Consider the following 23,403-nt stretch of genomic DNA (forward strand, 5'->3'; position numbering starts at 1 on the left):
TGACATGTCTGATGCTCGTAGCACTGAGCATGTTTCCTAACAGGGCGTACCACAGGGTGGTATACTCAGTTCTTTCCTTTTTATTTGCGTCGTGGTGAACTTACCGCGCCGTTTGCCACCAGGCTTGCAGTGTTGTATTTACGTCGATGATGTGTGCATACGGGCGTTGGGCCCTAATGCTCTTCTCCAATCCGCGTTACAAGAAGGTTTAAAGAGACAGATAACGGATTTTTATTGAGTATAGTTCCTTTACCTAAAGTGAAAGGGCATCACTTAAAACGCCTTAATCGGAAACGGTTTTGCTAATAGAACCCTAGACCTTTTCAAATCGCCGTTTTTAGCTCTACGAGCTATACACGTGTGCGGCCAAAATAAATGCTGGCAACCATGACCACCAGCCGCGCGGCAACTTGCTTTTAAGAGCAGGGGAGGTTAAAAACTGTTCTACAGCCAAAAGCAACAATAATTTGCAACCTTTCATTTTCCTTCATGCGGTTTCTCAATCACGCGTTTAAATCGACTGAATTGTATCGACACCTAACGTGATGTCACGCTCACACGCCACACGGAGATACCTCCCAGACTACCTTACAGCAATTTTAGTGCAAAATTAAAATTATTTGCGCCTTTTTTTTAATTCCTTGCGGTTACGCAGTAAATAAATCGCTGGTTTTCAAATAAGCTAGACGAGGTGCATTCCACAAGAATCGGTTCTCTGCCTCTTTAAATGTTTAAATAGCGTACAGAACTTTTTAAAAGAGTGTGGGATGACGTTATCTTATGCAAAAACCCATCTGCTGCTTATCACGGGAAAGCACCTGAAAACTTTGGGCATCTTCCTGTTAGTCGACCACCTAGAACTGCAAAACAGCATTGCTTCTTGTGTGTTACGCTGGATCGACAACTTTCGTGGGCTTCACACATCAAGGTTCTTGAAGAACAAGTGGTACAAACTATTAATGTTTTTGGTAGGCTTAGAATTACATCGTTTGGCGCATCTACATCATCACTACCGAAGGATTGCACTGCACTAATCAAATAAAAATTGCTTATTCAGCGCCATTTTTACATGGTGTCTCCGAGACAGCCCAGGAAAGACTTTAAAGACTGTTGGCCATGGGAATCTTCGTGTCTGTTCTATAGAGCCTGAAGGAGTTCTCTCGTAATTGCTAAATTTGGCCAACAACAAGCAACCAGCTTTTTGCCAAATATACCTGATTACACCGGCTTCACTCACGTCTAAAGAGATGGGTCTTGCCAGGTAAATTCTTCTACTTTTGCGTTTCTTATTGCGTCATTGAATTACGAACACAAACGTGTGCTGTCCTAATGCTACTTGGTGCCCGGTGCCCTCTTAGGCACTGTCTGAGAAAAATAAATGAAAAAAAAAATTACACCATCTTCCCGCAGGGGAATCCTGAGTAGTATGCGAAGCAGCCATGTGGTCGACTGAAGTTCCGTTGACGTTCAGCTTCGCGTGCCTTCGTTGTATCAGTAGCTTCTTGACGTAGTTTGAATGAGTAAAGGATATAAGGCGCGTTCGTAGCAGATGCTCCCGTCTCGGTTTGTAGCGCAGTGGGAAGAGCGCCACGTACTTCCCGTTGCGGCCAGAGGGTCGTGGGATCGAAACCGGGCGCCGCCTAAAATATTTCTTTTTATAGTGAACTCTGCTGACATCAGCCCAAATGCTGACGGGGCTGAAGAGACGCGCATGCGCAGTAGAGTGCAGACGGCGGAGAACGACAACGAGGGAGGGAAGGACACAGCCCCGAGCATGAGATGCTTCGCATCTCAAAAACTTCGTCAAATACTTTGGAAGTTTTTGCCGCTTTGTTGGCACTGCGTTTCATTTGCTGCTTGACAGTTTCTCAAAATTCGTTGGTTCTCTCAGGATCCCAAGCCACGCTGGCATCTATAAAGCGCGCAAGCAGCACTTTCAGTGATTAATTGGTATATGAAATGTTAAGCTTTTACTAAAGCCTCCGACATGCACCATATTGTTTTTAACTGGATTCCTGACCATTGTAGAACTCCCGGCAATGCAGGAGCATGCAGATGTGGCAGCCCGCCAAGCACCTAAAATTGCGATTACTGACAACCTGCCCCTCTGCACACCTTAATTGCGACACTTGCAGCTAAAGAGAGCTTCTGCTCGCCTTTTTCACTCTACGTGTTTTGCTGGACAGGCACAAACGAGACTTCTATTTGATGTTGATCCTTTGTTGCGGCTTAAAATTCCGATAGCCATAACCAGAAGCCTACAGGCGCTATACACCATATTTGTATTGACACTGCTTACACAAACCATTTTCTGCACGAAATTGGCGAAGTTCAAAGCGCATGCTGTTTATGTGGTCATACAGATGAAAATATTGTTCACGTTCTCTTAGAACGAGCCCATCATGATGCTGCGCGAAGGGGTTTCAAAAGTGTCCTTATGTCTTTAGGCAATAGGCCGTTCAACCTTTCCAGTAGGCTGGGCCTAGCGTCACTAAATAAGCTACGCTTAAGAGTACCGGCACTTCGCGCACTCGGAGGCGTCTGGAGGCCATTTTGTTTCTGGCTTGCAGTGTTGCCATCTCTCCGAACGAAACCGCCGCCGGTTGTGACGGGCAGAGTGCGACCGGCCGCTCTAGCGCCCGCGCAGCCGAGGAGAAAGAGAGGAGAGGCGCCCAAAAACAAAATGGCTGCGCCCATATGTAAACAAACATCACGTGGTGCCGACCGACCAATTGAAATCCCGGCGGCACATAACAAGGAGAGAAAAGAGTGCCGATACTCTAAAAGCCTTTATTTAGTGACGCTAGCTGGGCCCATGGCCAACACCGAGGCAGAAAAGGAATTCATTTCTTGCCCTTAAAGGAGCACTGACACGAAAATTTTATGTCACACTTTTATTGCTTTTATCGATGCTTAATGGCCTGGCGAACCTGAAACAGCACTTCAAATACTTCAGCGCGCGATAGTTAATTACATTGAACGGCCTGAAAATCGTTTGTTTCGAATTCCCGCGCTTTCATCCTGAACGGCGCATATGACAGAATCCCTGACTGACCTCACGGCTTTGTGCGGACGTCACCGGCGCCCACTTGAGAGGGTGTTGCGCCCGCTCCCCGCTCGTGGGGCCGCGTGCATGAAGTGACGTCACGAGTTTTTGACGAGTGGTGCCGCGTCACTTCTTTTGGCTTTCACTGGATGATGTCACGCTGATGTCCATTTGCTGAGTGCCGCTCCGCGTGCTGCTCCGTCGGCGCGATAAATGAGGTCCAATTAAACTATCTTCTTCGCGTCGCAGGCCGCTCATATTTCAGCCAGGGTATTCTGTTGAGTGAAGGAAGTGAACTGTGCAATAATATTAACGCCGAAAATTGGTGTCAGTGCTCTTTTAAGCTGTTGTTAGAATCCAGCCACACTACGGGCTCTTAGTTTGGAAATCTATTGAAAAACAATATGTCACACATTGGAGGATTTAGTTATGCTTTACTTAGAGTCTAGAATCATTCCCAGTTCCAATTAATTTTGTTCTGTTTTTCATTGTGCAATCTATTTACGTCGTCAACGCCGTATTAATTGTAGGGACTTGTCTCGTGTGCACTCTGCCTCTATTTGGGCCCTGTCGCTGTGACGGTGTCAGAAGCGGCACGGCATGCCGGTTTTGACACTTACTGTTCACTTTTTTATTTACTCACTTGGCATGATGGACAAATTGTTGTATTCTGTGGCTTTCTGTTCTGTTTGCACTTCTGTTCTGTTTGTATTCTGTTTGCATTTGGCCTAGCATGTTATCTTCTCTGAGACTCTTTTTAACTCAGTAACTTTGCAATGACTTCATAGGAACCTTACAAATAACGCCAAAAGAAGTAGCTGGCGCTCACACCCATCAACCTCTTCGATTAGAGGGAGGCGAAGCCCCTCAGGGGCGAGGCCTGTCGGCGTCTCATGTCGTCGTCGCCGTTTTATGTAGTCACGCTACTAAAACCACCGGGACACTCATTTTCGAACGCCTAGCGCTAGAACTCTTCGTGCTTCATAGACACAGGCTTTTACAGACAAAACTGTATACCTGTACCCCCAACGGTTTCATCTCCGTGGACAAACACACCAAGGCGACTAGAATACACTGCATGCTTCGCCCCTCCCCAGGTTTCATGTTAGTGGAGATGGCCTGCGATTTTTTTTTTCATGTAAAAAAGGGCTCGCCACTAAGAAGCGAAGTTCTCAGCACACAAACGGACACTCCCACCACGCGCCTTAAGCAACGCCTCCTAGCTCAGGTTGAATGCTGCTTACGCAGTCATCGTTAGGGGGAGCACATCTTCGATTTGCGCCAAATTTAAAACACGGGAGAAAACGCCACCTTTCTAAGGCCGACGCAAGGCATGCGTACGCAACCTCATGCGGGAGGTAATACGGGGAGAGGTGAGCTGCGCGGCCTTCTCGTCGAGGTGGTGTCCTCTTGGCACGGAAGCAATTTTTCAGCAGGGGCGGTGGGTGCCTCGAAACGCGTGACTTCGCACACGAATAACACTTCGCAAGCAATCGACGTTCGTCCTTGGGAGTTGTTGATAGGTGACGTAACGTCTGAGATGGAACTTGAAACACCAATTCAAGCGAAGACATGTGCTGTACTGCAACGACGCGAGAACTCTCGCTTAATTTCTGCGCGAGCCAATGGGCAACTGCGGAGAAACAATATCCTTGTAGCCTCTCCCCGTTCTCTTTTTTTGGTGTGTTCAAGGGCAGCTATCTCGTACGCCGAATTCGTGCTTAAAAGGGACCCCGAAATGGAACAATTCAGGTGGCGATGGTAACACCAAGCGTGGAGTCCTTGCACAACTAAAACTGGTAGCCTGGTATTCCGACCCTGGTTCGTCATATTTTTTTACAGACGTAAACTCACCAGAAAACCGTCATGAAGGCTTTAACTAAGTTTGCGCCAAGAAATTGCCGTGTATGTGTGTTTAAATGGAGTATAAAGTAATAACGTGTAGAGTAGATAGCAGGTGAACGTATCCGGATCCCACGCAACATGGCGACAACATAAAAAAAACATGTTGACAGCAGTCTCCTTAAGTCTGCGGTACGGCAGAAGTCGGAATTGTAGTTAAGTATAGCCCGCTCTCGCAAAAAAAAAAAAAAAACATTTGTGCGTCGTCATGGACGTTTACACTGGACGTGGACGTTTAACATGGACGTTTACACTGTTTCTTCGTCCGTGTTTTTTGTGGTGCTTCAAATGATGGGAAGGATTCAAAGTACGGCACGTGTATCTTGTGGTCGTAGTGCTTGCGCTGTAAGTAATTGGCAGATTCATTGGTTGCTTTGGGCTTGATGGCCTAGCACCATCTGTAGCAATACTCGCTGTAGCACCATGCATTATTGTTTGGCAGTGCCTATTCTGTGGACCAGTGGATGATGATGATGATCATGGACACAGGATAATGTGCAGAATTATTCTGTGGACCAGACCACAGGGTAATGTTCAGGTTTATTCTGCGGACCGTACCACGGTATAGTTGATTCTTATTCATCTAAAGCAACCTAAAAGATACCAATACACATTTATTTACATAAATAATGCTTACAATTGGCTGAAGAGAACAGGTTAGAACAAAGAACTTTGCTCGAAAGAAAACTAAATGACTCCTGGGAATCGAACCCAGAGCGGTAGCGCCCAAACCCACCACTGCGCCACGGAAGACGAATAGCGCAGTCCTTGTAACAGTAGCTCAAAACAGAACATAACCCTGTGGTCTAGGCCACAGAATAAAGCAGAACATTATTCTGTTAGGTGAGTCTAGTCCATAGAATAGGCAGTGCGTTATTGTTTACAAGGCGTTAGATAACACCCCACTGCAGGTACGGGAGGGCTTCACTTTGAGTAACAGTAGCAAGAATCGGGTATGGGACGGACGCGATATTCCGCTCCGAGATGCGACATTCCGTCTGCAAGTCAGTGTAGGCCTGACACTTCCCAATCGTTCGTTCGTTTGTGAAACGTTTATAAAGTGGAAACGTTTATAAAGTGGTGGGGGAGGGGGGGGGGGGTGTTTGGGTCATAGTCACACGGGGCGGGTGGTTGTGTTGGATGGTTCTCGGAAGTGGTGGCAGAGGTATGGATGTGTTCTGCGGGAGATGCTTTGAGGGTAGGCATAGTTGCAATAGCGCTGCGTTTGAAGCCTTCTCCTACGCGGGCTTCTGAGGTGTTGGACGAGAGTGGGGATGGGCGGGTGTTCAACGGAAAGCTGTGTAATGGTGTAAGTCGGATATAGGGGTGCAGCTTGGGGGGGGGGGGGGGGGGTGTTGATGTCAAGAGGCGTCGTGATCTTCTGCTGGGAAGGCCCGGTTGGTGAGCTCGCGTGCTGCCGCATGTGCCGACATGTTCCCATGCTTGGGTAGGGGTCCACACGATGTGGGAGCGGGGGAGATCGGTTCGTTGGCTTACGATGGTCAGGGCGAGGCGTGAAGTTCGTCGGGAGGCATAGAGATGGCAACAGGATAGTCAATCTACAATGGCAGTTATTTAAGGGGCCGGTGCGTGGACGAGAGCCAGTGTGACGGCGGCCTTTTCGGCCACCATGGTGGAAATGGTGCGTGCGGAGTATGTGGCGATAGTTTGCCGGTTGAGTCAATTACCGCGACGGCATGTGCTTGTGCCTTCGGCACGTGGCGGTATCGATGTAAAATGTCGTGGCGTCAGTTCCGTGTCGCCGGGGGAGGAGCTTGGTGCGGTGGGCTAGGCGTCCGGTTGAGTATAGGGTGCATGTGCTTGGGGATCTGTAAGGCCCTGATTAAGTACCTGTAGTAGGGAGGCAGAATATATGTAGAATCGAGGTGGTAAGGGGTCATGTATCTTAGGCGTTGAAGGAATTATCGTCGTTAGGGTGGGTGGCATGGTGGATCTGACTTCAGTGGTGTGCTTCGAGTAGCTCTGGGTAGGGTATAGGGAATGCCTAATTTGAGCCGATGCTCTGCGGGGGGGAATCATGGGAGTCCCATGGCTTTCTTGGTGTCTTGTCGTAGCATAGCATTTGTTACGATCTTGCATCGTCAGTAACACGTAAGGACTAGCGAATGCTACGCGACTGATGAGCATTGCTTGACTGAAATTACAGGTGTCCCTTTCACCTTTCACGGAGGCCAGTGAGGCGTGTACACATAAACCGGTGAGATGCCGGACCTTAATTAAACCTGGTGATAGGCTACTTAAACTGACCTGAAGTGTACTAAAGCATCCCCATTTGCGAGGGAAATAAGAAGGAAGGAGACTTGCTGGGGCTGGATCCCACGATGTAAGCGGTAGAGAAAGAGAGAGAGAGAGAGAGAGAGAGAGAGAGAGAGAGAGAGAGAGAGAGAGGGAGAGAGAGAGAGAGAGAGAGAGAGAGAGAAACTCAACATTTATTGTTTCCTAGTAAAGAGTCTTTCGGGTGGCGTCCTCATTCCAGGAGTTTATTGGCACGGGCCGCATCTTCTGCCCTCTCTACCAACTTGCGCTGGACGTCGAGGGAAGAGCTGGCCAAGGCGGTCTCCCAAAGCTCATAAGTGTGGAAGGGGTTGGGTGGGTCAAGTGGGCTTTGTGTACAGCCTCCGACCATATGAAATAGTGTTCCGAATTCCCCAGAGAAGCGGCACAAATGGGGATACAAGGTGGGCCTATGTAGTGGTTTCTGCTAGGGTGGGGGTAAGTAATGTATTAGTTTGCAGGGCACGAAGTATTCAATCGTGTCTCTTGGGTAGCTGTTTGTGTGGTGGGGCGTACGTTTGTCTCTGTAGCCTATAGTGCGCGGTAATCTCATGGTACGAGACTAGCGGAAGCGGACGCAGATCTTCGTATTCAGGTGCTCGGCCGGTCAATTCTCGAGCTGTGAGATGGGCAATCTCGTTCCCTGAAACTCCAATGTGCGCCGGCGCCCAGATTATCTTGGCGGGTCTTGCTAGTGGCTTCTGTTGCAGTATTTTAAGTGCAGTGTTGTGTATTCTCCCGCAGGAAAAGTTGCGAAAAGCCTGTCGAGAGTCGGTAATTGCGGTCTCAACTTGAGTTTGGGTGAGCGCCAAGGCAATGACCGCTTCCTCGGCGAGTAGGGGGTTGGCTCGGTCCAGTGATGCGCTGGTGCGATGATCTATGCCTATGATAACTGTCGCTACTGAGTCCCGCCTTCCGGAATAGAGCGCCGCGCTCGTGTATGCCACGGCAGGATGGCTTCCATGCCGCTTTAAGATAGCACGGGCTCTTGCTTCTCTCCGGTCGGCGTTATGCACTGGGTGCATGTTTCGTGGGAGTACAGGTACTTTAATGTGGCGCCTGATATCATGCGGGATGTCTGTGACTTGGGGTATTGGGTTTGTCTGTCGAAGTGCTGACTGTTAGGCTCAGAGCCTGCTCATAGGCTTTTCTTATATTGTGTCCAGTTTCTTCAGTTCCGTTGTTTAGAGTAGAGCATAGGGTATTGCGTAAGTGATCCGCGATATGACGAATGCCTGTACGAGTCGGAGTGTATCAGATTCGCCCATGCCCATTGTCTTAGTTGTTATGCGCTTGAGGATGTGTGTGACTTGCTACGTCGTGGTCTTGATCTTGTTGATTGTTGTACTGTTTTTCTTGTCAGCCTCAAAGGTGACGCCCAGTATCTTGATGCTTTGAGCCGGTTTGATAATGTGCCCATCTATATGTATGCCGATGGGTTGTGTCCCTGAAGGTTTCTGTTTAGTTGGAGACACGAGTAATAGTTCGCATTTTTGAGGGGCGCAGCTCAGTCCGCATGACCTTGCGTAGCCATTTGCTCAGTAGCGGTCCCAGAGGTTGGTTTTAGGGGGGAGCGAATTTTTTGGGGAGGAGGGGGGGGGGTTTGTGGGGCGAATAAGAACCGCTCCTCTCCTTGGGCCAGTTCTGAGGAGGAGGTGATACCCATGCCGGCGTGTGCGTGTATGTTGGGTAACCCGCTTGCGCACAAATCACTTAGCGACACAGTGGTTTTTGACTCCCCGTAGGTGGTGCAACGGCTGACTCGAGCCCGCATTTCTGACGGTCGCAACACGTTTGTGACCTCACACAAGTGGGATTTAACCTCGCGCAAGTGGAATGCTTCGAAAAAAACAAAAAATAAGAAGCTGAGGACCTTTTTTTGGGGGGGAGGGGCGATCGCCCCCTTCGCCCCCTCCCCGCCCCCCCCCCCCCCCCCCCCTGGGGACCGCCACTGCATTTGCTATGTCCGCTGCTTGCTGTAAGCGCTCCTCCATTGCTCCCACTGAACTCGTGATGTACCAGATTGTAATTTCGTCCGCGCAGAAGCCGTGATTTATAGCCTGAATAGAATTACGTAGTGCAGGGAGTCCTATGAGAGCAATGTTAAAGAGGAGGGGAGATGGTACAGCCCCCTGGGGAGTTCCCCGTCCTCCTATTGGAAAGGGGTCCGTGGTGTGGTCCCCTACTTTGAGTATGGCTTTCCGATCTGTGAGGAAAGACTTTACATACTGGTGGCCTTGACTCCGCAGTACAGCGTGTTCAACTTCGCAAGGATGTCCGTGTGTTTCACATTGTCGAAAGTACCCTTTAAATCAAGCCCAATATAGCCGTCGGGGAGTTACGGGTTGCGGGTATCATTGCTGCTTCTTTGAGCTGGAGCAGTATATCCCGCGTTGATAAATGAGGTCGGGAACCCACCAATTCTGGGGGCAGTTTTCAGAAAGGATTGTAGTCTTTTCAGGATGATGTGCTCCAAGAGTTTTCCTACGCACGAAGTAAGAGATATGGGCCGGAGGGTCTCTATACTGGGTGGTTTTCCTGGTTTCGGGGCCAACCGAACTTCCGCGGCCTTCCATTCCTCAGGTATTGTTTCTGCCTTCCAAATATTGTTGAAGTAATTGGCGAGCTCTAAGAGCGACGGGTCGTCAAGGTTGACAAGCATCCTATTAGAGATGTGATCCATTCCTGGAGCTGCGTGTCTTCTCAAAGTCTGTATGGCTGCGGTGACCTCGTGCAGTTGGATGTCTTCGTCAAGCGCCGGGTTTGGTGCTCCTGAATACGATGTTAGGGGTTCTGTTGGGTGTGTCGGAAGATACCTGTTCTTGAGGGCTGTGAGCAGGTCTCCCATGTCTCCATGAAATTCGTGTATGATTTTAGCCATGTTGTGTTGGGACTCTGTTTTCCTAGCTGAGGAGTTGATCAAGTAACGAAGGAGCTTCCATGTTTTTGCAGTGCTGAGGGTGCCGCGTAGGCCATCGCACACAGAGAGCCAGTTTTCCCGACAGAGAGAGTTGGCGTACTTCGCAGCTTCTTGTGTTAGCTGTGCGATCCGTTTTCTTAGTCTTCGATTATGTCTCTGCCGCTTCCATCTCCGCTGCAAACTAGTCCTCGCTTCCCAGATGTGCAGTACATGAGAGTGGATGCACGGTGTGGCTGCGGTTGTCTTTATTATTTTTGTATGTTCTAGGAAATCCTGATGGAGTTGTTTGATCCAGTCCTGTAAATACAGTTCGACTTGGGTTTCTTGGGCAGGTGAGCGGTTGCTCCGTTCCTCTATGAGCTTTGTCCAGTCCGTGAGGCGAGCCCGACCTATTACTGCTTTGTATTCCGATCCAATTACAGTGGTAGATAGAACGGCGGGATCACTGCTTTGATATTCACCCGTGTGGTTCCATTGAACTTGAGGCACGTTTTTAGTAAAAGTCACATAGGGAGCTGTGTCTCGAGTGACGTCTGTGCCAATGCGTGTAGGTCTACTTTGGTCTGTCACAGTCGTGAGGTCTTGAGATTCTATCGGCGAGTGTAGTGTAGTGCCTCTTGGGTTGGTGTATGCGTAGCCCCACAGAGGGTGAGCAGCGTTGAAATCCCCTGTAATGACAAGCGGGTCGTTGGCTGCTTTGAGTGTCGCTTGTTACTTGCTGAAGAATAAGTGGGGAGCTTTTAGGCCTGCAATACACATTCAAAACGTACAGCGAGCGGGCCTTCTTGTGAGCTTGGGGCCAAGCGTTAACGCCCGTTACTCTACCCGTTAGGACACAGCGGCCGAACAGCCTGCTTGTTTTAGGAGTTGATCCATAAGATTGCGGCGCTGTTCAAAGCTAAGCAATAGGTGGCGCTAGGGGTAAGACGGAGTGCTCGGTCTGCACTGACTTGGAAACGAAGGGTTGTTTGCGATATGTACAGCATCTTCCGGTATGATGCAGGACATTAGTCATACGTGTTGGCATGACGCGCACGACCAGAAAACTTACCTGAAAGGTGCCAAAGCACCCTTATTTGAAGAAATAACGCGAATAACAAGGTTGAGAGAACACTTTGTAGAAGGAAAAACTATGGGTCATCAGACGGTAACCAAATCCTTTCTCAATCGTATGCCGTACGATATACTTAGGCCGAACGTCGGATGTTCTTCAGCCATTTGGGAGTTAGCGCCCCAACTGTCCCCCCTCAAGTCCCCCCGCTTGTCTGCGTCAGGGCTACTTTACCGCTGCAATCGGCCTCGTGCGTAGCCTCAGTCGCTGAAACAGCGCGGCGTGTGTGAGCTTGGACCGAATTTCACCGCCATCAGCAGGCCTGCTGGGAGCCGACACTTTGCGGCACGTCGCCGACTCATAAACTTTCGACGTGTACCTCTCACGGGGGTTCGTATCTCGACAAGCTCATTTTTCAATGTCTACACTGGTGCCATAGCGCGCTTAATAAATGACTTCTCTCAAGAGCGCTCTGGTCGTTGAGGCGAAATTTCGAAGCAGTTAAAGTCTCTCGTTGAAACCTCCCCCTGCTCCATCACGTTCTAAACTGCCGAATTTCCGGACATAAATCCCTCCCCACCTTCTCGAAGCTCGTTCTCGCCGACCGCGCGCGCTTCGCTTGGCCCTCACGTCCGGGCGCACGTGACGACCATACCGGGCGGTGCAGCAGCAGCCGCGGCGGTTGCTCGGAAGTAGCAGGCTGACCCCCAGCTCCTCGTAGTGATACCCAAGCCGCAACATTTTATGCGCTTTATCGGCCCCGTCCGCGATACGGGCCTTCCTCCTTGGCGTGTCTTATCTGCTGGCCGCAGTGTAAAGCTGCCTCAAAGAGCAACGCCGACGGCTGCTCTTCGCGGCTGCTCCCCGGCTTCGCATCAGAGAGTGCAACACCGGTGCAGAGAAGAAGATAAACACGTCCACCGGCCGGACAGGCCGCGGACGCAAATAAGCGGGAAATGGCACTCGCGGAATACACGATGTTCTCCCCCGGCGTCTTACTCTTCTTCGCGGGATGCACGCGGACTGCTTCCCGTGGGCTTTAGATTAGCGCGCCGAACAGCATTCGCAGTTCTGGTCACCTTTTCTTTTTCTCCGTTCCTTACCTCGGCGTGAAAAGGGGCCCCTGCCACGGCGTTCCGTGCTGACGCCGCGTTTGCAGGAATTCCCAGCAGTTTATTACTGCCAGCTCCAACCGACGGTTTTATGGAAGCAGAGCCACGGGGCACGTAGAGCGTTCGGCATGCAGAATTGCTGCAGAAAAATGCGGTAAATAAAAGAGCGCCGGTCGGGCTCCCGCCATTTGAGTACGGCATAATGAAATGCTTCGCCGGCCTCTGCACGCTTCAATTTGTAACTGTGCGCAGCGTGTGGAAAAGCCTGTTTCGGCGGCTGTTTAGCCCGCGGGAGCAGATACGCTTGGGCCCCCCTTTCACGTCACTTCTGTAGGGGAGGGGAATCCATCGGCCCCAACCACAAGCGAGGAACGCCGTGGTACTTCGGAACTGCAGGAAGAACTACACAAAGTCATCCTGAAAATGTTTAAAAACGGCGATTCCTCCGCTGTCATTGCCACATGGGATGACCGCGGGGTAACAGAGCCAGCTTTATTGGCGCATGGTGGCGGGCTAGTTGGTTATACACGACAATTGTGAAGGGAAAGGACGACGGGAGGGAAAGAACGTGACATAAGAGGCGATCGATTGTAGGGTTTAACGCGCCGACGCAACGCTGACGATAAGGCGCGCCGTAGTGGAGGGCTCCGGATTAATTTTGACCACCTGGGGATATATAGCGTGCGCCGAAATCTCGTACACACGGGCATTGTTGCTCTTCGCCTCCATCAGAAAAGCGACCTCCGCGGCCGGGAATCGAACCCGCGACCTCGTGCTCAGAAGCGGAACGCCTTAGCCACTGAGCCACCGCAGCGGGTAGACATAAGAGGCGACCTGCTGTCTTGAAGCATGTGCATGGCGTCTCACACCGGTGAAAGAAAATCGGGGAGGAGGGGGGGGGGAGGACATGACGTCTCTGTACTTTCTACGGCACCATTAAAACTTGGTGTCATGTGCAGGGCTATCCAGGCAAAAAAATTACACCCATCTCCCCGAAGGGAACCATGAGTAGGATGCGGAGCGTCATAGGGGTTCCGTTTGCGTTTCCATTATGTTTGTTAGCCAGATTTGGTGGAAATGTAGTGAACCCCGTAATGCTATCCTACTCATGGCTCCCTTCGGGGAGATGGGTGTAATTTTCCTTATTGTATGCGTATATACGCGAGTGAGACGAGATTGAAGTGGTATCTAAAGGTCTTTATTTAGGTTTGCACGTCTTCTTACTTTGAGCATGACTGCCTTATGGTCGCTGAAGTGCACAGTCAGTGGATCTCGTAGCAGCGGTTGTATGTACTCGTCGCCGTTGCAGTTGGTAGAGACGAGATCGATACACGTGCCGTGGATTGTAGTTAGGTGTAATTGCTGTTAGTGTTTGCGCTGATGCTCTCACTTAATTGCGTCAGCACACTCACTGACGGGGCTGTTGCTTCCATCCTACTTCATCTAAAGAATCACGGAGTCAAGCGCAAGCACAACCGGAGTTGTTGTTGTTGTTGTTGTTGTCCCTCTTCTGTAGCACGTACCCACGTGGGGGATTGGCCAAGAAACGGTGGTGTGCAGACGCCGGACCACCGCCGACGCCGTGGTACAACCTCCGAGTATAAGACGTGGGGGATTGGCCAAGAAACGGTGGTGTGCAGACGCCGGACCACCGGCGACGCCGCGGGACATACCCCCGAGTATAAGACGTGGGGGATTGGCCAAGAAACGGTGGTGTGCGGACGCCGGACCACCGCCGACGCCGCGGGACATCCACCGAGCATAAGACGATCCGCATCTAAAAGTGCTGCTGCGAAAGGGCGTAGCACATTCAGAAACGCGTAAGCGTTTGATATTTGGCATCTAACAGTTGTTAGCAGCTGCTTTGCATGTGGCTTGTTAGGTCACTGATACGTAGAGCATGACATCATCGCGATATTTTTAGTGAAATAATTTTTGGCTTTTGCTCTTTATATTTTTGTTTCATTGCTGCTTACTTTACTTTGTAATAGTTTAATGCTTTACCGTTCCTTTTTCCCCTCGACATGAAATCGTGTGTACGCCACTGTCTCCGGGCGACGCAAAGAGACCAAGAACAGGCAGCGTATACGCTGCCTGAGGCACCACGCTCACCTTAAGCGGAGCTCAAAGGCAACAATGAATTAGCTTTTCTTGGTATGAGTCCGAACACAAAAAAAAACATTATTGGAAGGCGTCGCAACAGCAATAACCTTCAGAATGACTTGTTTAGGCTGTTCTGTCGCGCACTGATTATCCGAAAGCGTCACTCGCGAGTTGACCGTACGGTACACAAAAGTATTGAGTAGAAAGCTACATGGAAGTGCGACGGCCGCAGCTAGGATAGCTAGACCCCCCACTTGTAATGTACGCGGCCAGCGACGGTCTGAACCAACGGCACAACGTTCCTTTCGGGCGCAGCGCGGCCAGGCCGGGCCGTCAGCGCAGGCGCATTCTGTCAACCGCCGCTGCATTTTGCGGCCGCCAGCAGGCGCCCCCCGTCGCGCACGTGAGCTTCGTGACGTCACGGTGTTTACGTACAGGGAGATGTCCATTCTTGTTTTATTTTGGCAAAGTGCCGGGTAATCATAGCAGAGCGGTAACCACAGCGCCACCATAGTGGCGCTGTGGTTACTGCTTTGCAGCAGCCAAGAGCAGAAACCATATATCTTGGCTGCTGCTGCGTCGATCGGGGTTCAAATCAAACACGAGACCCATCTGTTTACTTTTTACAGCACTGTCACTTTGGTACTGTTCCTGTTAACACCGACTGCGACTAGGGTCACTTTTCGCGTTTGATGAGACGGATAGGCCTGAGGCTCGAAATAGGGACCTTAAAGGAGAAGCGCTGTTTCTATCCTTTAAGGGAAGGGGAGTTGCTATCGCGTGGACGCTGCGCGCGCACTATGGGGCACGCCATAACAGAGGGCTCTGCGGATTAATTTAGACGTGGCTCTTCACGTGCGTCAAAATTTAGACACACTCGCATATTCGCTTTCCGCCTCCGCGTGAAAAACGGCTGCTGCGGCCGGAATCGAACCCGTGCCCTCGTGCTCAGCTATACTAAGCCGCCGCCACTGAGCCACCCCAGCGATCAGGAAAGATTCGAGAGGCGCTTAATTCTCAACAACGGCGCTGCACGAAAGGCGTTGCTAAATGCATGACGGTTAATTTAGGAGCCGCGATAAGACCGTGATATACTGAGACAGCAGCATAAACGGGAACTGATAACACACGTAACCATGTTCGCGCATTTCGATGCGATCACCTATTTATGGAAACACCGACGCAGCGCGTTCGAGTAAACAGAATAAAGGCAAAACATGCCGGGCATCCCTTCAAGGTACTCGAAATCGGATCAGGCTACTGGCGTTACGGGACCCCCAAAGCAGGTCGTTTTCGCATTTTCACGAATCGCAAAGCACTCGTACAACGTCACTGATGGGGGAAAGGGGGGAATCAGTTGCTGACCTAATTCAGGTCTACCCACTGGTAAGAAGGTCTGTACACTGCTTTAGCCCTAATCACTTTATTCTAAAACGTGTTCTCTTTAGAGAGGTTATGTCCAAAAACCCAGAGGAACGCAAAACGTTGCGTATGTGATGTCGAGTAAGAACAGCGGCTCACGACAGCGCCGTGGGGCCTTGTTAGCCATGTATCGTCGCCCGAGCCACCGCTCATGTAGGTGATGTCGATCCGGCTCGATTCTGTTATTACGATGGTAGGTGCACGGAGAGCGCGTGCCAAGTCGCGTGCCGCTTATAAAGCCCTGAAGATCTCATTATCTCGGTCACCTTTATTGCCTCGTAACACGAGCTGCGTAGAGATGAAACTCGCAGTCCTGGTCGGCGCTTGGCACCTTCCAGCCAATTTAGAACGTAGCTAATCTCCAGCACTGATACCTGGCGCACCCGCTCTCCGCCTCCTCAGACGTAACCGTCGCTTGCTCGCCGCTTCTCCTTCGACTTGCTAGCCGTTTGCTTGTGCTGTGGTATTAAAAAAAAGGCCCCCCGACCTTCCGGTCAGCTCAGACACTACCAAGGTCCCAGAAAACGACTCGGGGGCAGATGTTTCCCGCACAGGTCGCCTTGAAACGCGAGCAGCAATTAAGGCGATACAAGCTGCTGCCACGGGGAGTTCTTGCGATCGCTGTATCCGTACCTTAAACGCAAAAGGCCGATTACCTTTTCTGGCATTTGCGCTCGGATCTTTCTAAAGCAGGCAGCGGCCTTCGACCAAACGCCCAGCCCAATCCTTCCAATTAGAGAAGCCCTGTAGCTACTAGTATGACAAGAACGCTTTGGGCCATTGGGCGACTGTAGTGCGATGTCCAGGAGGGAGAGAGGAAGGGGTCGAAGGTTTTCGTGTGAAGGGCTAACCCGCAACACATGCCGACAATACCACTTCGGCAGATGACGATGCGGACTCAAAATATTATTGTAGCGGGTAGAATTTCAGATCAGCGTTGGCTACGTGAAACTGCGTGCACGCGGCAGATTGCGTGTTTCGCTAACCGAACGTTTAAAAGGCCGCATTGTCTGGCTGCGTGCCCGCTATGACGGCAGACACCTGGTAGGCAACGCTGGCTCGCACTTCTGACCAGTAGACCGGTGTGTCGCGCGAGATATTGCCAAAGATGGAATTGTTTCGCAGCTAGGGTTTACAGTTATTTGCCCAGTAACACGGTATCCAACAACTTGCACACGTCAAACACATCAGCATACACCCATATGGTCATATCGACGAACCGCAACCAAATTGTACAACGCAGATGGCAGGAGTGTGTGACCGCGCAAGATGATGGAAGTGGCGTAACGCCGTAGAACTGTGCTTGCTTGCGGTCTAATACAATAAATATTGAAGTCCAAACTTTCGAGTTAATCGAATATTGAAGACACTATATTCTCCGTTCAATAGTAATACGTTTCAATTCACCCAATCAGCGCAACTTTCAAACCCCCTACAACCCACGCGACACGACCTTGTATCCACCGCTCAGTAGCACCTCCAGATAGCAACCATATTTTGGGGTTAATGAATTGTGCTATTCATTGTGACACCTGTCCTTGCTGCGGAGTAACCTTGTCGGCGAAATGGCATCTGCTTCCTGCGGATGGCATACTCTGTGGCTCCGCCTGTGAAAACGCAGTTCATTAGTCCCTTTACAACGGTCAAGCAGCATGATGTGGAGAAAAAAATAACAGCTTGGTCTTTGCAGGAAATGATTCCGTCAATGTCTTGCCAACACCGCGATGCCCATTCGCATGCTACAGTGGCATGACAATCACCATGATAAGCTTTGGACCATCTGAGATGCTTGACTGAAGCTCACTCACTTGCAGCGGTGGCTCAGTAGCTAAAGAGTTGTGCTGCTGATCCCAACGATGTGCTTTCGATTCCGGCCGTAGCGGCGGCTTTTTTGATGGAGGTAAAGAACAAAAACGCCCGTGTGACGAGATTTCGGCACACGTTAAAGCGCGTGCGAACTCGTTGAAATTAATTTGAGGGCACATGAAATTGAGGGCACACGAAATTAATCGCGTGCCCTCAACTACGGGTCGTCTCAGGGCCCATGTATAGCTTCGGCGCGTCAAACCCTACAGTAAACTGACTGCTTCTGAATCATTCCGAACTGGACCGCAAATACAGCGATAGGAATCGGAAGAAGCGTAAAACAATGAGTGAGTAAAGTTTTCCCGGCAGACCAGGTTTGCAGGCGTTGTATTTTTGGATGCCTTTCCCGGGTGGCCCTCGTTATTTACAACCCTTATTATTATGCATCATTGCAAGTTGAGAAAGGACCATTGCTGGACATCCACCCAGTGGCACTCCAAAGTGTTTGCTAAATGTTTTGCCTATGTAAGTGTTTGGTAAATGTTTTGCCTTTGTAAACGTCTCGTTTCAGAATGGTTATAACTTTTGGCCGGGTGACCGAATCGAGGAACAAACAGTTGACAGAGAGACAGACCGAACCTTTCGGTTCAGGCAGCCCAAGAAAGACAATCCCCTTTAAAAGTTTTCCATTAGCGTATCGCCATCCAGAAAGACAACACCGCGCAGCTGCCCCTACATCGGTAAAGTAACACCGTCAGTGGCGCGTACGCCGACAATTCGCAGGCCACTCTAATCATTTCAGGGGCTACTACAGGCTAAACCAATCACGTCATTGCGAGAAATGTGATCATGCATAAGGCTGGCAACATACGTCTTTGGGATACCCGGCGATCATTTTCCCCCTACGGCTACGGGTGCTTTACCCTGACCAGGTGTCACCTAAGCAAGGCTCGAGGCATTATAGAGGGCTCAAACAAGCGACACGTGCCAGCCCCGGTTGAACTGTAGGGAGGGCAGACTAGGAGATCAATACCTGTATTCTCCGACGATGCAGCAAGGGGGACACGCGTAATTCAATAACAGGTAACTGCGTAATCGCCCATCCGGAACGAGCTGCGTGAGGTCGCTATCAATCTCTCGGGCTGCGACTGCTCGACACGCAATCGCGCCGTCTGCAATTGAAACGGAGTTCGAGAAAGGCAAACGTCGTCACGCAGCACGCGCCGCGGGGAAGACACCGGCGTCGCACCCTTTCACGGCTGCCCGGGCATCAGGCCCCCCGCCGATCGGGCGGCGCGTCTTGACGGGCAAATTACGACGACTGCATTACTACTTTGCGATTCGATTCGCACAGATCCGCCGTCGAGTACAACACGCTTCGCTAATGAATAGCGCTGACCGCTCCCACATTTGGCGTTTCTCGAGGCAGGCGTTCCGTCGCAGTAGCCCGGAGCGAAAGGCTGCTGTAACGCGATACACGTTGCTGCTGGTGCCTTGAAAAGCGCGTTAAAGCGGACGCTGAAGGGTAGAGTGTTTGATCGCGAGCGCCGCGAGCCAGAGATGGGAGGGACAGCTATCTATATAAATGTCCTCACGCCGTGGGCCACGCAGCGTTTCATCCGAGAGTGTCCTCGTCTGCCCGTGTCGTCTCCGCGGAGCTGCATGTATACTAGCACAGCTGCCTTTTAAAAGCACTCTCGCCGGAAAAGGCTTTGCGCGTGTCTGCTTGCTGCAGTGCAGAAGTCGTCGCCACACGATGCTCTCCTCTCGCCCTTTCGGCGCAACCCCCTCTGCTCTCTTACCAACTCCTACGGCTGACGCTCTTCCCTCTCTCCTCCTGTTATGAACGCAGAGAAAGCTTGCTCAATGCAGTTGTCCCACATTGGCACTGCTGGGATGTCGTCGGTTGAGACCAGGGGCGGTATTCTCGAGTTTTGCCCCTTTTGATTCCCTTTCAAAAGTGTCCCTTTTGGCGAGCCCTGACTGGCTGAAAGCAAACAACCGGAAGTGACGTAACGCAAGCGCGGCAAACCTACTGCCAACGCCCACTGCTTAACCGGAAGTACGTCACGATGAAAGGGACGCAAAAGGGGCGTTTTCAGAAGGGACAGTTACGAGAATACCGCCCTGAGCTCTTCGATGTAGGCAGTTGCGAAACTCCGCCTTAAAAAACGGCCCGCATCTGGACCCCCCCCCCCCCCCCTCCTTTGGATCGTGCGTGCGGTGGCGCCACTGCGGCCGCCGCACGCACTATAAAAAAAAAACAGCTAATCATTCAAGCTGAAAATTTAACGTTAAATTTTGTTTTCAAGTGCATAATTCTTTATTTTTGTGCTTTCATAAGGTATTCATTGCTATCTTAGCTCCGATTTTTAGGTTGCGATTGTTCCTGCGTCCGCGCAACTGCCTCGACCAATTAGCGCTTGTGCGGGCACTCCGGCACAATATTGGTCCGACCTGAAGTACTAAATTTGCAGTTATCGTTTGGCCTACAGCGTATTGTATGCTAAAACTAATCCAGTAGCCGTTCAAGCGGCTCCAAATAATCATTTTCAGCTTGCATAAAGCCGTAGAGGCGACTTCTAATTTATTTTTGCCGCCAGAACACCGAAGAGGACGCGCAGCAGACAATAGTGCGCAAGCGACGGTTGACCCCATGATCGCATTTTTTTTAAATGCAGAACATTTCAGTAACTCACGATGTCACCCGCGTTGACGTCCGTCGTAGTCCGCACCGTCGTTGTCCGCATCCCCCTACACTATATAAAAAAATACTATCCGGCGCCTGGTTTTGATCCCTCGACCCTGCAGGCGGAACGCAATGTACATGGTGCTCTACCCACTGCGCCACAAAGCCGACACAGAATGGGAGGTTACGAACGCGCCTTATATCCTTGACTCATTCAAACTACGTCAAGAAGCTGCTGATACAACGCGTTCACTACCACCAACTCCCCAAACACTAAACGTTAACGCAATACACCCACCCCCTATGCGACGCATTTACTCGAGTCCCCCTCGCGGGGAGATGGGACCGCCAAAAACAACGCGTTGTGGACTGCGCAGTAAGGTGCCGGCACGTGCGAGAACCGCTCGCGCTGTTCGTTCCAGGCAGGGGGCGCGCGAGCACTGCGAAGGCGGGAAATTTGAACTGCTTTGGACAAACCTTCGTTCAATTCATCAAGAGAGAAGTGAGACAGGGAGGCGAAGAGCGTGATGGGTAGTAGCAGTAAGCGGATAACGGTGCCACAGGCTGTTATGGCGAATCACTGCTCTGCATTTACGGCAGCTTTCACGTTGAGTGGAACGGCTTTAATTTATTGCTACCCTTGCTTCGTATGTATATAAAACACTTGCGTAGTTGAACACATTGGGATCCTTTGGCATAACAGATTTACGTAAGCACTCAAATACCATTTGTCGCCCAGGTCATCGAGCGGCGAAGCAAGTTGGATAGTTTATTTTATCACCTACAGATGGCGCCACTGTAAAACAAGATCCAAAACAGTGGACCAATCGTTGGGCCACTTTTTGATGCATGAGGCCATGGGGAGTTTCGCCACTCCTATATCGAGCAACTCTGGTTGAGACCTTTTTTTTTTTCTTTCGGGCATGGCGCAGCTTGAGCTTGAGCCCACCGCAGCGTCATGCTCGCTTTCGTTTGCTGGCATCTGCTGACCAGGATAGCGGACTTTCGCCGACATGTCCCAGGCTCCACTCCGCTTCGTTGGCTTTTGGATCTAGCGGGTGTTTCACGGCTGCCCCGGCAGAGTGCTTAGCAGAGGCAGGCGTGGGTTCCAATAAGGGGCTTCCTCTCCACGGGAATTCCCCCATTGAAACAGGCGACACCGAATTAAAGGGGGCGCCGGGTCATGGACGCGTTTCATCAACGAGGGTACCCCGACTAATGAGACGCTAGAGATGTCCCCGCTCGTAAATACTGGTCGTTGCTGACTTGCTGCTCGCGGTGGTGTAATTATTGAGGGCTTCGTGCCGTCGATATTCGCTCCCAGTGTCCTTCGCCGCTTGACGGCAGACTTGACTGCAGCCATTCCTATTAACCACCTCGAGGGCGGTGTCACCTGCTCTATTCGTGTCTATATGGAATTAGACTACATAAATTGCGTGAGAGTAAACGTGTTTATTGTGAAAAGCAATGGGGAGGAGTCCTCAGTCCAAGATCCCTTGAACATTCCCAGCCTCAACAGCCCTCAACACCAGAAGACGCTGATCATTGAAGGCGGAGCTTGTCAGAGCTCTCTCCCGCAGCTCGTACGAAGAAAGCCAGGGATTGCGCGAATAGAAAAGGCAAGAATTATAGACCCATGAGAAAGAACGCAGACAAAATGACAAGTTTAAACTAAATAAAGGGAAAAAAAGGAAATATTGTTATTTCTGTTTGTCCGACGTCGCGCGTCCTTAAAGGGACGGACGACCGATTTTTGTCGCGTATATGTTCTCTAGGTCATATGAAAGCCAGCGTTTTGAATAGCCCTGTAACCACAAGCAATTTCTAAACAAATCGGCGGAAATGATGTTAATTTGGCAGCAAACTTCCTCAAATCCGAAGGCTGGCGGTTCGTAGTGTCGAAACTTGACACTCCAATGTGTCCCTCTCACGTGACCTGCAAAACTAGCAGCTACTGTAGCTGCTAAAACGTTTATTTACGTATTGAAAACCTTTTAACACAAGTATTTGTAAAAGGTTAAATTGTGTATGTTTTTCTGAACATTATTTTGAAATGGTTAAAGACACGCCGCCCACCGTCGCTGGGTGGCTCTCAGTATGCCTAACTGAGCCTCCATGCCCAGAATCAACGACAGCGTTCAGTAAACAGACAAAGCGAAGAAGCTTTGACGATTCTTCCTCAGTCAGGGGCGCTTTTTTCTGCCAAAATATTTTATTTCAGTTTCCAAATACGCCAACGGCAGCTTAAAAAAAAAAAAAAAAAACACGGCGCGCCCGGGGAGAATCGAACTTCCCACCTCCACAACGTGAAGCCAGATTCTACCTATCGTCTACCCAACAGATGGCGCATTCGTGCAAAATAGACCGTCGCATTAAAAAGACACATAAAGGAACAGGAAGGCCTGCGATTCAATCTTTTTTAGCTGGGGAAAAGTTTTTAAATATCGTTGTTCATTTCGCATACCGACAAAAGAATGTTGCCGAGCTCCTCCATGTCATGGTTGCCAGCATCATTTTTGGTAGGGACACAGACGGCTCGTAGATCTAAAAAAATTCTATTTAAAAAGTTCTTGGGCGTTATCAGTACAACCGTTTCTCGTCAAGGCGCTTTAAGTGATGCCCTTTCATTTGGGATAGAGAATATATGCTCGACAGAAATCGGTTGCCTGTCCCCTTAAGTGACAGCCACTCCTACAACAACGTCCTAAATGCTCCCCATAAAAAAAAAAATTTCTGTCTTCTTCTGCGAAAGCTTTTGAAGTTGAGGGTTATCTCTTAGTGCTTGGAAGTCCATTTCCCCTGGCCGAACATTTTCGTTAGAAATTCAATACTGTATGGGTTCGAACAATTTGCTACTCCATGATCAACCATCGTTAACCACGAAAAAAAAAATCCAGACGAAAGACATGGCAAACGAAATGACTAATTGATTTTATATTCCTAAAGCTACACATATACATAGAAACACACACACACACCGACAGTAGTGTGAGATAGCAATCAGGGTGCAAAATACAAAGTAAAATGTACATAAACCAAGCTGTCGGGTTGCGCGTG

This window comes from Haemaphysalis longicornis, unplaced genomic scaffold (genome assembly GCF_048455015.1).
Source record: "Haemaphysalis longicornis isolate Haplotype H1 unplaced genomic scaffold, Haemaphysalis longicornis Haplotype H1 scaffold_6, whole genome shotgun sequence".
NCBI lineage: Eukaryota > Metazoa > Arthropoda > Arachnida > Ixodida > Ixodidae > Haemaphysalis > Haemaphysalis longicornis.